The sequence below is a fragment of the Lissotriton helveticus genome, chromosome 2_1 (assembly GCF_964261635.1).
Source record: "Lissotriton helveticus chromosome 2_1, aLisHel1.1, whole genome shotgun sequence".
Lineage (NCBI taxonomy): Eukaryota > Metazoa > Chordata > Amphibia > Caudata > Salamandridae > Lissotriton > Lissotriton helveticus.
Window position 1 is genome coordinate 1546562943 of NC_136059.1, and position 12193 is coordinate 1546575135.

The window sequence follows — 12193 nt, forward strand, 5'->3', positions numbered from 1 at the left end:
AAGGAAAGGGTGGCAGACAGAGGGAGAGTGAGGGAGGAGGGGGAGGGAGAGAGAGGGAGAGTGAGGAAGGGAGGCAGACAGAGGGAGAGCGAGGGAGGGAGGGAAAGGGAGGGAGAGGGAGGGAAAGCGTGGGTGGGAAGGAAAGGGAGGGAGAGCGAGGGAGAGCAAGGGAGGCAGACAGAGGGAGAGTGAGGGAGGGAGGGAAAGGGAGGCAGAGAGAGGGAGAGCGAGTGAGGGAGGGAAAGGGAGGCAGACAGAGGGAGAGCGAGGGAGGGAGGGAAAGGGAGGCAGACAGAGGGAGAGCGAGGGAGGGAGGGAGGGAAAGGAGGGAGGGAAAGGGAGGCAGACAGAGGGAGGGGGAGGAAGGTGGAGGGAGGGAGACAGGGAGGGAGGGGAGAGAGAGCGAGGGAGAGAAAGGGAGGAAGAGGGAGGCAGAGCGAGGGAGGGAGGGAAAGGGAAGCAGACAGAGGGAGAGTGAGGGAGGGAGGGAAAGGGCAGGGGAGAGAGAGGGAGGGAAAGGGAGGGAGAGCGTAGGAGGGAGGGAGGGAAAGTGAGGCAGACAGAGGGAGAACGAGGGAGGGAGGGAAAGGGAGGCAGACAGAGGGAGAGCGAGGGAGGGAGAAAAAGACAGGTAGACAGAGGGAAAGCGAGGGAGGGAAGCAAAGGAAGGAGGGCAAGGGAAGCAGACAGAGGGAGAGCAAGGAAGGGAGGGAAAGGGAGACAGAGAGAGGGAGACAAAGAAAGGGAGACAGACAAAGGGGGAGGGAGACAGACAGAGGGAGGGAGACAGACAGAGACAGACAGAGGGAGGGAAGGAAACAGAGGGACGGGGGATGGAGACAGACGGAGACAGACAGAGGGAGGGAGACAGACAGAGGGAGAGAGATGGTGACAGAGGGAGACTGGAAGGGAGACAGACAGAGGGAGACAAACAGAGGGAGGGAGACAGACAGATGGAGACAAAGCGAGGGAGGCAGACAGAGGGAGACAAAGAGAGGGAGACAGAGGGAGCAGACAGAGGGAGACAAAGAGGGGGAGAGGGAGAGGGAGGGAGGGAGACAGAGAAAGGGAGAGGGAGGGAGATGAAGAAAGGGAGAGGGAGGGAGACAGAGTAAGGGAGAGGGAGGGAGACAGAGAAAGGGAGAGGGAGGGAGGGAGGGAAAGGGAGGCAGACAGAGGGAGAGCAAGGGAGGGAGGGAAAGGGAGGCAGGGAGAGGGAGGGAGGTGGAGGGAGGGAGACAGGGAGGGGAAGGGAGTGCGAGGGAGGGAAAGGGAGGAAGAGGGAGGCAGAGCGAGGGAGAGAGGGAAAAGGAGGCAGACAGAGGGAGAGCGAAGGAGGGAGGGAGGGGCGAGGAGGGAGAGGGAGAGAAAGGAGGTAGGGAGAGCGAGGGAGGGAGGGAAAGAAGGGAGGGAAAGGGAGGCAGACAGAGGGAGAGCAAGGGAGGGAGGGAAAGGGAGGCAGACAGAGGGAGAGCGAGGGAGTGAAAGGGAGGGAAAGGGAGGCAGACAGAGGGAGAGCAAGGAAGGGAGGGAAAGGAAGTAGGACAGAGAGCGAGGGAGTGAAAGGGAGGGAGAGGGAGGGAGGGAGAGGGAGGGAGAGCGAGGGAGGGAAAGGGAGGCAGACAGAGGGTGAGCAAGGGAGGGAGGGAAAGGAGGGAGGGAAAAGGAGGCAGACAGAGGAAGAGCGAGGGAGGGAAGGAAAGGAGGGAGGGAAAGGGAGGCAGACAGAGGGAGAGCGAGGGAGGGAGGGAAAGGGAGGCAGACAGAGGGAGAGCGAGGGAGGGAGAAAAAGACAGGTAGACAGAGGGAAAGCGAGGGAGGGAAGCAAAGGAAGGAGGGCAAGGGAGGCAGACAGAGGGAGAGCAAGGAAGGGAGGGAAAGGGAGACAGAGAGAGGGAGACAAAGAAAGGGAGACAGACAAAGGGGGAGGGAGACAGACAGAGGGAGGGAGACAGACAGAGACAGACAGAGGGAGGGAAGGAAACAGAGGGAGGGAGGGAGGGAGACAGACGGAGACAGACAGAGGGAGGGAGATAGACAGAGGGAGAGAGATGGTGACAGAGGGAGACTGGGAGGGAGACAGACAGAGGGAGACAAACAGAGGGAGGGAGACAGACAGATGGAGACAAAGAGAGGGAGACAGACAGAGGGAGACAGAGGGAGCAGACAGAGGGAGAGCGAGGGAGGGAGGGAAAGGGAGGCAGACAGAGGGAGAGCGAGGGAGGAAAAGAAAGGAAGGAGGGAAAGGGAGGCAGACAGAGGGAGAGCAAGGGAGGGAGGGAAAGGGAGACAGAGAGAGGGAGACAGAGAAAGGGAGACAGACAAAGGGAGAGCAAGGGAGGGAGGGAAAGGGAGACAGAGAGAGGGAGACAGAGGGAGGGAGGGAGGGAGACAGGTGGAGACAGACAGAGGGAGGGAGACAGACAGACAGAGGGAGAGAGAGGGTGACAGAGGAGACAGGGAAGGAGACAGACAGAGGGAGACAAACAGAGGGAGGGAGACAGACAGATGGAGACAGAGAGAGGGCGACAGACAGAGGGAGGAGGAGGCAGAGGGAGGAGGGGGACAGAGGATGGGAGACAAAGAGAGGGAGACAAAGAGAGGGAGACAGACAGAGGGAGACAAAGAGAGGAAGACAGAGGGAGACAGACAGAGGGAGACAAACAGAGGGAGAGGGAGGGAGACAGAGAATGGGAGAGGGAGGGAGACAAAGAGAGGGAGAGGGAGGGAGACTGAGAAAGGGAGAGGGAGGGAGACAGAGAAAGGGAGAGGGAGGTAGAGAGAGAAAGGGAGAGGAAGGGAGAGGGAGGAAGACAGAGAAAGGGAGAGGGAGGGAGACAGAGGGTGAAAGACAGAGGGAGGGAGGAGGGGGGAGGAAGGTGACAGATAGAGGGAGGAGGGAGGGAGGAAGGGAGGAGGGTGACAGGCAGAGGGAGGGAGGAGGGAGGGAGGAGGGTGACAGACAGAGGGAGGGAGGAGGGTGACGGACAGAGGGAGGGAGGAAGGAGAGAGGAGGTTGACAGACAGAGAGAGGGAGGAGGGAGGGTGACAGAGGGAGGGGGCAACAGAGTGAGGAGGGTGACAGAGTGAGGAGGGAGACAGAGTGAGGAGGGAGACAGAATGAGGGAGACAGAGTGAGGGAGAGAGGGAAAGGGAGGCAGACAGAGGGAGAGCGAGGGTGGGAGGGAAAGGGCGGGGAGGGATAGGGAGGCAGACAGAGGGAGAACGAGGGAGGGAGGGAAAGGGAGGCAGACAGAGGGAGAGCGAGGGAGGGAGAAAAAGACAGGTAGACAGAGGGAAAGCGAGGGAGGGAAGCAAAGGAAGGAGGGCAAGGGAGGCAGACAGAGGGAGAGCAAGGAAGGGAGGGAAAGGGAGACAGAGAGAGGGAGACAAAGAAAGGGAGACAGACAAAGGGGGAGGGAGACAGACAGAGGGAGGGAGACAGACAGAGACAGACAGAGGGAGGGAAGGAAACAGAGGGAGGGAGGGAGGGAGACAGACGGAGACAGACAGAGGGAGGGAGATAGACAGAGGGAGAGAGATGGTGACAGAGGGAGACTGGGAGGGAGACAGACAGAGGGAGACAAACAGAGGGAGGGAGACAGACAGATGGAGACAAAGAGAGGGAGACAGACAGAGGGAGACAGAGGGAGCAGACAGAGGGAGAGCGAGGGAGGGAGGGAAAGGGAGGCAGACAGAGGGAGAGCGAGGGAGGAAAAGAAAGGAAGGAGGAAAAGGGAGGCAGACAGAGGGAGAGCAAGGGAGGGAGGGAAAGGGAGACAGAGAGAGGGAGACAGAGAAAGGGAGACAGACAAAGGGAGAGCAAGGGAGGGAGGGAAAGGGAGACAGAGAGAGGGAGACAGAGGGAGGGAGGGAGACAGGTGGAGACAGAGGGAGGGAGACAGACAGACAGAGGGAGAGAGAGGGTGACAGAGGAGACAGGGAAGGAGACAGACAGAGGGAGACAAACAGAGAGAGGGAGACAGACAGATGGAGACAGAGAGAGGGCGACAGACAGAGGGAGGAGGAGGCAGAGGGAGGAGGGGGACAGAGGATGGGAGACAAAGAGAGGGAGACAAAGAGAGGGAGACAGACAGAGGGAGACAAAGAGAGGAAGACAGAGGGAGACAGACAGAGGGAGACAAACAGAGGGAGAGGGAGGGAGACAGAGAATGGGAGAGGGAGGGAGACAAAGAGAGGGAGAGGGAGGGAGACTGAGAAAGGGAGAGGGAGGGAGACAGAGAAAGGGAGAGGGAGGTAGAGAGAGAAAGGGAGAGGAAGGGAGAGGGAGGAAGACAGAGAAAGGGAGAGGGAGGGAGACAGAGGGTGACAGACAGAGGGAGGGAGGAGGGGGGAGGAAGGTGACAGATAGAGGGAGGAGGGAGGGAGGAAGGGAGGAGGGTGACAGGCAGAGGGAGGGAGGAGGGAGGGAGGAGGGTGACAGACAGAGGGAGGGAGGAGGGTGACGGACAGAGGGAGGGAGGAAGGAGAGAGGAGGTTGACAGACAGAGAGAGGGAGGAGGGAGGGTGACAGAGGGAGGGGGCAACAGAGTGAGGAGGGTGACAGAGTGAGGAGGGAGACAGAGTGAGGAGGGAGACAGAATGAGGGAGACAGAGTGAGGGAGAGAGGGAAAGGGAGGCAGACAGAGGGAGAGCGAGGGTGGGAGGGAAAGGGCGGGGAGGGATAGGGAGGCAGACAGAGGGAGAACGAGGGAGGGAGGGAAAGGGAGGCAGACAGAGGGAGAGCGAGGGAAGGAGGGAAAGGGAGGCAGACAGAGGGAGAGCAAGGAAGGGAGGGAAAGGGAGTGGGACAGAGAGCGAGGGAAGGAAAGGGAGGGAGAGGGAGGGAGAGCGAGGGAGAGAGGGAAAGGGAGGCAGACAGAGGGAGAGCCAGGGAGGAAGGAAAGGGCGAGGAGGGAAAGGGAGGGAAAGGAGGGAGGGAAAGCGAGGGAGAGAGGAAAAGGAGGGAGGGAAAGGGAGGCAGACAGAGGGAGAACGAGGCAGGGAGGGAAAGGGAGGCAGACAGAGGGAGAGTGAGGAAGGGAGGGAAAGGGAGGCAGACAGAGGGAGAGAAAGGAAGGGAGGGAAAGGGAGTGGGACAGAGAGCGAGGGAGTGAGAGCGAGGGAGGGAGGGAAAGGGAGGCAGACAGAGGAAGAGCGAGGGAGGGAAGGAAAGGAGGGAGGGAAAGGGAGGCAGACAGAGGGAGAACGAGGGAGGGAGGGAAAGGGAGGCAGACAGAGGGAGAGCGAGGGAGGGATGGAAAGGGAGGCAGACAGAGGGAGAGCGAGGGAGGAAAAGAAAGGAAGGAGGGAAAGGGAGGCAGACAGAGGGAGAGCAAGGAATGGAGGGAAAGGGAGACAGAGAGAGGAAGACAGACAAAGGGAGACAGACAGAGGGTGGGAGACAGATGGAGACAGACATAGGGAGGGTGACAGACAGAGGGAGGGAGGGAGACAGAGGGAGAGAGAGGGTGACAGAGGGAGACAGGGAAGGAGACAGACAGATGGAGACAAATAGAGGGAGGGAGACAGACAGATGGAGACAGAGAGAGGGCGACAGACAGAGGGAGGAGGGAGGCAGAGGGAGGAGGGAGACAGAGGATGGGATACAAAGGGAGGGAGACAAAGAGAGGGAGACAGACAGAGGGAGACAAAGAGAGGGAGACAGACAGAGGGAGACAAAGAGAGGTAGAGGGCGGGAGACAGAGAAAGGGAGAGGGAGGGAGACAGAACGGGAGAGGGAGGGAGACAGAGAAAGTGAGAGGGAGATAGACAGAGAAAGGGAGAGGGAGGGAGAGGGAGGGAGACAGAGGGTGACCGACAGAGGGAGGGAGGAGGGAGGAAGGCAACAGATAGAGGGAGGAGGGAGGGAGGAGGGGGACAGGCAGAGGAAGGGAGGAGGGTGACAGAAAGAGGGAGGAGGGAGAGAGGAGGTTGACAGACAGAGTGAGGGAGGAGGGAGGGCGACAGAGGGAGGAGGGCAACAGAGTGAGGAGGGAGACAGAGTGAGGAGGGAGACAGAATGAGGGAGACAGAGTGAGGGAGACAGAGTGAGGGAGAGGGAAGGAGAGAGAGGGAAACAGAGAGGGAGAGGGAAGGAGAGAGAGGGAGACATGAAGAGAGAGAGGGAGACAGGCAGAGAGCGAAACAGAGAGAGGGAGAGAGGGAGAGAGGGAGACAGAGAGAGAGAGAGGGAGTGATACAGTCAGAGTGAGTGAGACAGAGAGAGTCAGGGAGAGAGAGGGAGTGAGAGGGAGTGAGACAGTCTGAGTGAGACAGAGGGAGACATAGGGAAAGAAGGAGGGAGAGAGGGAGGGAGAGAGGGAGAAAGAGGTTGAGAGAGGGATAGAGAGGGAGAGAGAGAGGGAGATAGAGAGGGAGAGAGGGAAAGAGAGAGAGAGAGAGATGTGTGTATGCCGGGTCTGGTGGCTCAGTGGACGAAGGTGTCCGCTGCAGGAACCTGTGTTCAACCTCATGGTCACAGTTTTGTTGTTGCTCTAGCCCCACCCCCACTGACCCCGTCCCCATTGGTGCGGCCCTCGGACACAAACCACAATTTAAATTTGGCCCCCGAGAGAAAGTTTGTGAGTGACCATGCTCTAGAGGGATGTGTGCTTATTAAGCAAAGTGCAGCATCCACTGTTGTTCTTAATTGAATATTACATGAAGTGAATTTTGAATGAAGTAGAATGCTGGCTGGAAAAGTTACATGAAGAAAAAATAACATGAAATTGAAGGTTAAATGAACACAGGCAGACAGCAAGTACACACACAGCTTTTCAACCCACTGATAGCTTTTCTTCATCGGGACCAAATACAGTTAGTTCCATTTTCATTATTTTCCCTGTTAATTTTGACCTACTTCAGCACCTCCAAACATAATTGTATGTTTTGTCTGTGGAAACAGGCTTGAAACAAAAGTAATTTTTTTTATTTGCAATCCCTTTCTGCTTGAGCTACGAAATCAATGCTGCGCCCACCTTCCTGTTGCTGTAAATCATCCACGCTGCAAAGTGCTGTTCAAACCCTCTGCAAACATTGCTATGTGGGTCATACAACAACAGGAGGTACCAGGCATTAAATAGATTATTTTCGTATTCCAGATTTTCTTAGATTTTAAAGCAAGAAAACTTCTTAATTTATTAGAGACACAGGGGCTGATTACGATGGCGGACGTACTGGAGTTCGCCCGCTTTGTGGTGGTGTCCGGGACCATCCGCAATACATGTGGCGGTTCTGCACAGCACATTAGGATGCGACTACCACCATGGCAGTCGCTTCTTGCATTTTTAACATTGCGGCGGGTGCTGCTAACAGCAGCACCAGCTGCAATGTTGAAAATGGATGTTGTGCATTACAGTACACTATGTAGCAGGCACCCCCCCCCCATTGGGGGCCATAAAGGGGCCCCCGAACAGGATCTCCACCAGCCTTTTCATGTTGGTGTCACTGTCATGTAAATGCTGTCTCACAGCCTGCATCATAATATGGTGGACGGTGCCTATTAGGCCCCGCCACCATTTAATGCATGCAGACCGCTCCGCTAGGCAATCTGTTCGATTGCCTGTGGCGGACGGTCTTTTCACCCGCCACAGTCGCAGTCTGGATCCCCCCCGCCATCGTAATGTGGTGGGGGAAATTCACGGTCCAATGGCGAAAAGACCGCCACAGCATGGCTGGCGATGGCGGTCCTTCCGCCATCGTAAAGACCCCCACAGAGTGAAAAATTGTGGTCTCTCCATTTTATGTTTTTAATCATAGCAGTTAGGTTTTCGCACATAAAGAAAAGAATTACATGTCCCATAAAATGTTTAGTGTTCAAAATATAATGAAAAATTCATCTATCAGAGTCAGTCATAGTAACATGTCTTTACCTTTACATCAATGTGAGAAATCGGGTTGATAGTTGACTGGTGTGTGAGCCCTGGTCGAGCAAGCACCACAATCCCTTGCAGAGTGAACCACAAAAACTCACTAAATTAACCTGTGTTTAACCCTGGGTAGCTTGGCACAAAAAGTAGTCAGACTTAACTTAGAGGCAATGGGACCTATTTGCGCAGAATGCAGCACACATTGAAATAGGAAGCAACAAGGAGAAATAAAGATGTTTCTTTTGGTTACACCTCTCGTGAGAAGCTGTATCTTTTTGGCGCATTCCCACGTCTACCAGTTCTGGTAAATCTAGGAGTGCTTCAAAAACCTTGGGAGTTGCGAGGTAACAGCCATGGTATGTCTCCCTTGTACAGAGAAAGGCAATGCAGAAATGTGCGCTGCTTTGCTTTATTCCACAATTATGGAGCCATTCAGGACCATGCAAAGTGTCCTTGAATAGCTTCATAAATCTAACTTGAGGTTTGCTTTGTGCATGTACCATGTTGCGTGGTGCAAACACAACACAAACCAAATGTAGAGGCCCCAATGTGTAAAGTATTTATGTAGCACACAAACAGTAATAAAGTGAAAACACAAAACAAGAAAAATCTCAAACCAATTTGGAAAAATTGAGTGAATTCTAATAAATGATTTTACACCAAAACCGCAAAAATCCAATCAGTAGAACCAAAGCTATGAATTTTTTTAAGTTTAAGGTTCAAAATAGTGGCTAAAAGATCCAAGCATCAACTGGGGATATCTAGTAGTGAGAGTCTGGGTCAAAGTCAAAAGTTAAGGCAGACTGCAATGGAACACATTTTGGATACAAGAAATGGATTGGCCCCGGTCAGCGTTTACCTTCGGACTTAGAACATTTCTTAAAGTAAAATGTCTGAGAAGGTAAAGGTCAACGGGGCAAGGCTGCAGGAGGTGTACGGGGTGGGAGCTTTGCTGTTAAATGACCATGGGTTAAAACTGCAGTGAAGATTTCTGTGTTTGAACTTAGTTGCTGAAATGGAAGTCGAAAATCTTCAGCGGGACGGAGCAGAATGCTGTAGCCAAAGACAGTTCCATGAGGTCGGATACTCCTTTGGGAGAGAAGATGCAAAGTCAATCCAACCCGCAATGAACTTCTGGCGGATAGGCAAGCAGGTTAGTCCCGCTACCCTCCTGGTTCCCAGAGCACTTTTTGGCCAAATTTTGTGGAAGTCTTCAGTTTTGGAAAATGGCCATCTGCACACATTTAGCACCACAACCAACGTGGCCAGGACTGGTAGGACAACTCTTGGGGGTTCAGGACTCACGCACTCAGGCTGGGTCCAGGTGTGTGTTCAAGATCGTGTGAGTCTGTTATGTCTCTGTGGCTCTGAACAGGAAACCAGCAAACCAGCCCTTGGAGTCACTTCTCATAGTCCTAGGTGCAGGTGTAGATGCAGGGCTCAACAGCAGGACTTGCCTCTGAGGTTTCAAGGCAGGCTCCCTGCAGTAAAGCAGTCTTTCCAGGTACGGCAGCAGTCTGGCAGAGTCACATAGGGTCACAGCAGCAGTCAGTCCTCTGAGAGTCCTTCCGCAGGTTCATAGTGAACTGAAGAGTGGGTCTAAAGGTCCCATTTTGATACTCAGTGCAATTATGGTAGGTGGGAGAAGCTTCTAAAAAGGTTATTTGAAGCGCATGAAATCTCCTGACTCCCCTGCCCTGGCTCCAAGCTGGCTGCAGTGACAATACAGGTTTAAGTCCTTTGTGTGGAGGCAGAGCAGAAGCATTACATGCGTAGGTGAGGTTGTGCTCAGCTACACCTCCCCATCCTGCCAGTAGATGGCCTATTCAGTCACCCTTAAGCCCTCTATTGTGCAACTGTCTGGGAGGAATTCACAAAGGCTAACAGCCAGTTACACCCAGTCACGTGACCCAAGATACAGGCACAAAAAGGCTAAGGGCATGAAAATGCAAACTTTCTAAAAGCGGCTAATTCAAAATGTTAATGAATCTGACTTTACCATCAAAAATGCTTTTCATTACAATTTCATAGTTACCAAACATGATCTATCTACCTATTCTCAATTAGAAATTACAGCTTATCAAATGTTATTTCATGGAAGGGGTAACCTTCTCAGTAGTGAAAAACAAATATAGGGGTTTTTCACTACCAGGACATGTAAAACTTAAATGATGCATGTCTACCCTTTTCATTATACATCACCCTGACCTCTGGCCTACCTAGGGCCTACCTTAGGAGTGACTTATAGTCACCCCTCTAGCTAGGAATTCTGTGACAGGCTGGCAGACTTTTTTAAACATAATGTTGAGACTGTATACAGAGAATTTGATGTTGCCAGTTCTTAATTTAGATGTGTGTTTTGGACATTATAGTGTTAAAGTATGTGTAGTTAACAAAGGTTTCTTTTTATTAATGATGTTTTTAATCGATTATTAATTATGTTAGTTATGGAAGTATTTTTTTTTAAATGTTGAAGTGTGTTATTGGTGTTGTGTTATAGGGTAGGAAATAAAATAAATACATGTATGCATTAATTAATGTTTTTGTTTGTAAGTATTTTCTAGATTAAAATAATTGTATTTACATTTTATTTATTTATTTTATATAATATGTGTAGGTATATGTTATATGTAATTAATATCATAATATGTTTTCTTTTTATATATTTAGTATATTTTTTATGTTTTCAATAGTATTTATATATTTTTCTAATTTCTTTTTATTTATAATATCCATACACTAATCTTATAAAGAGAGAGCCCAAACCCTTGAGGCGAGTAATCTCTGTAACCACAGCACCAATCACAACACCCATTACAGCGTTGGAAAGGGCAGTTGCAGCAGAAGGACATAGGCTATGCAGACGGCCACCATATACATTTAAAAGAACCGTGCCAGCAAAGAAGTCCCTTGTGGGCGTGTCTGCGTTCTGCTGGGGGCGTGTGCTGGGGGCATGACAAACATTGGGGGCGTGTGGTACGTTCCGCCCTTCATGCCATGTGAGTCGTAATTGCGCCACATCAAGGGGCACGCTAGGGCCGTGAAACTCTGGGGCCGTGACAAACGCTGTGGGTGTGTGTCCGCCCTTCATGCTATGTGAAGCGCCAATTACGCAATTGCGCCACATCAAGGGGCACGCTGGGGGCGTGTGCTACGTTCCACACTTCATGCCATCTGGGTCGCACATTAATCAGATCGTCTGCTGTGGCCGTGTGCTGGGGCGTCACAAAGGCGTTCACCTCGAAGCGTGGTAAGTAACCATTCGCAAGACTCCCTTGGGGGACTGCCCATTGTCTCACACATACTGGGGGTGCGGAATGCAGTGTGTGCCTTGGCCTAGGTGCGTCTGAAAAGCACTCGGGCCGAAGAGCGTCGGTGTGGGTCATAAAAAAATAAGAACAGCGGGAAACAATCATTCAAGACTCACACAATTCTAATTGTTAGACGGTCGCCGCTGGCCCTCAAGCGGGGGCACACGCGACTGAGCGTGTCTGCGGGGACAATTACTGCAGCCTCTCATGCGCGCTGTTACTGAACTATCACATTAAACCAAATTACACGCACCTGCTAACATCAGCCAGGGCTGTAGCCGGGCTCAGGCGGCGGATCACTACACTAATTACATGCGCCTGCTAACATGAACCAGGGCTGCAGCTGGGCCTCAAGCGGGGGGACATGCGCCTGCTAACATCAACCAGGGCTACAGCTGGGCCTCAAGCGGGGGAACACGCGAATTACTGTATCGGAATACACACATTACACACATTCTATTTCATACCCGGACAACGTTGGTATGGGCCGCTAGTATATATATATATATATTTTTAACTGTTGGAGTGTGAATAGTAATTTGTGCCTCTCCGCTATCCAACACTTTCCCTACTGTTACACTCACTGGAGTGGGAATAGTAATTGTTGCCTCTCCGGTATCCAACACTTTCCCTACTGTTGCACTCACTGGAGTGGGAATAGTACATTTTGGCCCAATTGCTATCCAACACTTTCCCTACTGTTGCACTCACTGGAGTTGGAATAGTGAATGTTACCCCTCTGCTATCCAACACTTTACTTACTGTTGCACTCACTGGAGTTGGAATAGTAATTTTTACCCCTTCGCTATCCAACAGTTTCCCTACTGTTCCACTTACTAGAGTGGGACTAGTAATTTTAACCCCTCCGCTATCCAACACTTTTCCTACTGTTACATTCACCGGAGTGGGAATAGTACATTTTACCCCTCCGCTATCCAACACTTATCCTATTGTTGCACTCAGATGAGTGAGAATAGTAAGCTTTACCCCTCCGCTCTCCAACACTTTCCC

The 12193-nt window shown here is 52.6% G+C and overlaps 1 protein-coding gene across 2 annotated transcripts in view; it reads left to right on the forward strand.

Annotated features, from left to right (window-relative positions):
* The window catches only part of SPMAP2L (sperm microtubule associated protein 2 like), a 928058-nt gene that overhangs the window by 850243 nt on the left and 65622 nt on the right, over nucleotides 1–12193 (forward strand). Inside the window, exon 13 of one of the 2 annotated variants that reach the window (XR_013607593.1) lies at nucleotides 8879–9024. The exons of the other annotated variant lie outside the window; for it this stretch is intronic. The gene's annotated coding sequence lies outside the window, so the exon portion shown is untranslated. The remainder of the gene's footprint in view (nucleotides 1–8878; nucleotides 9025–12193) is intronic. 2 annotated transcript variants of the gene reach the window in all.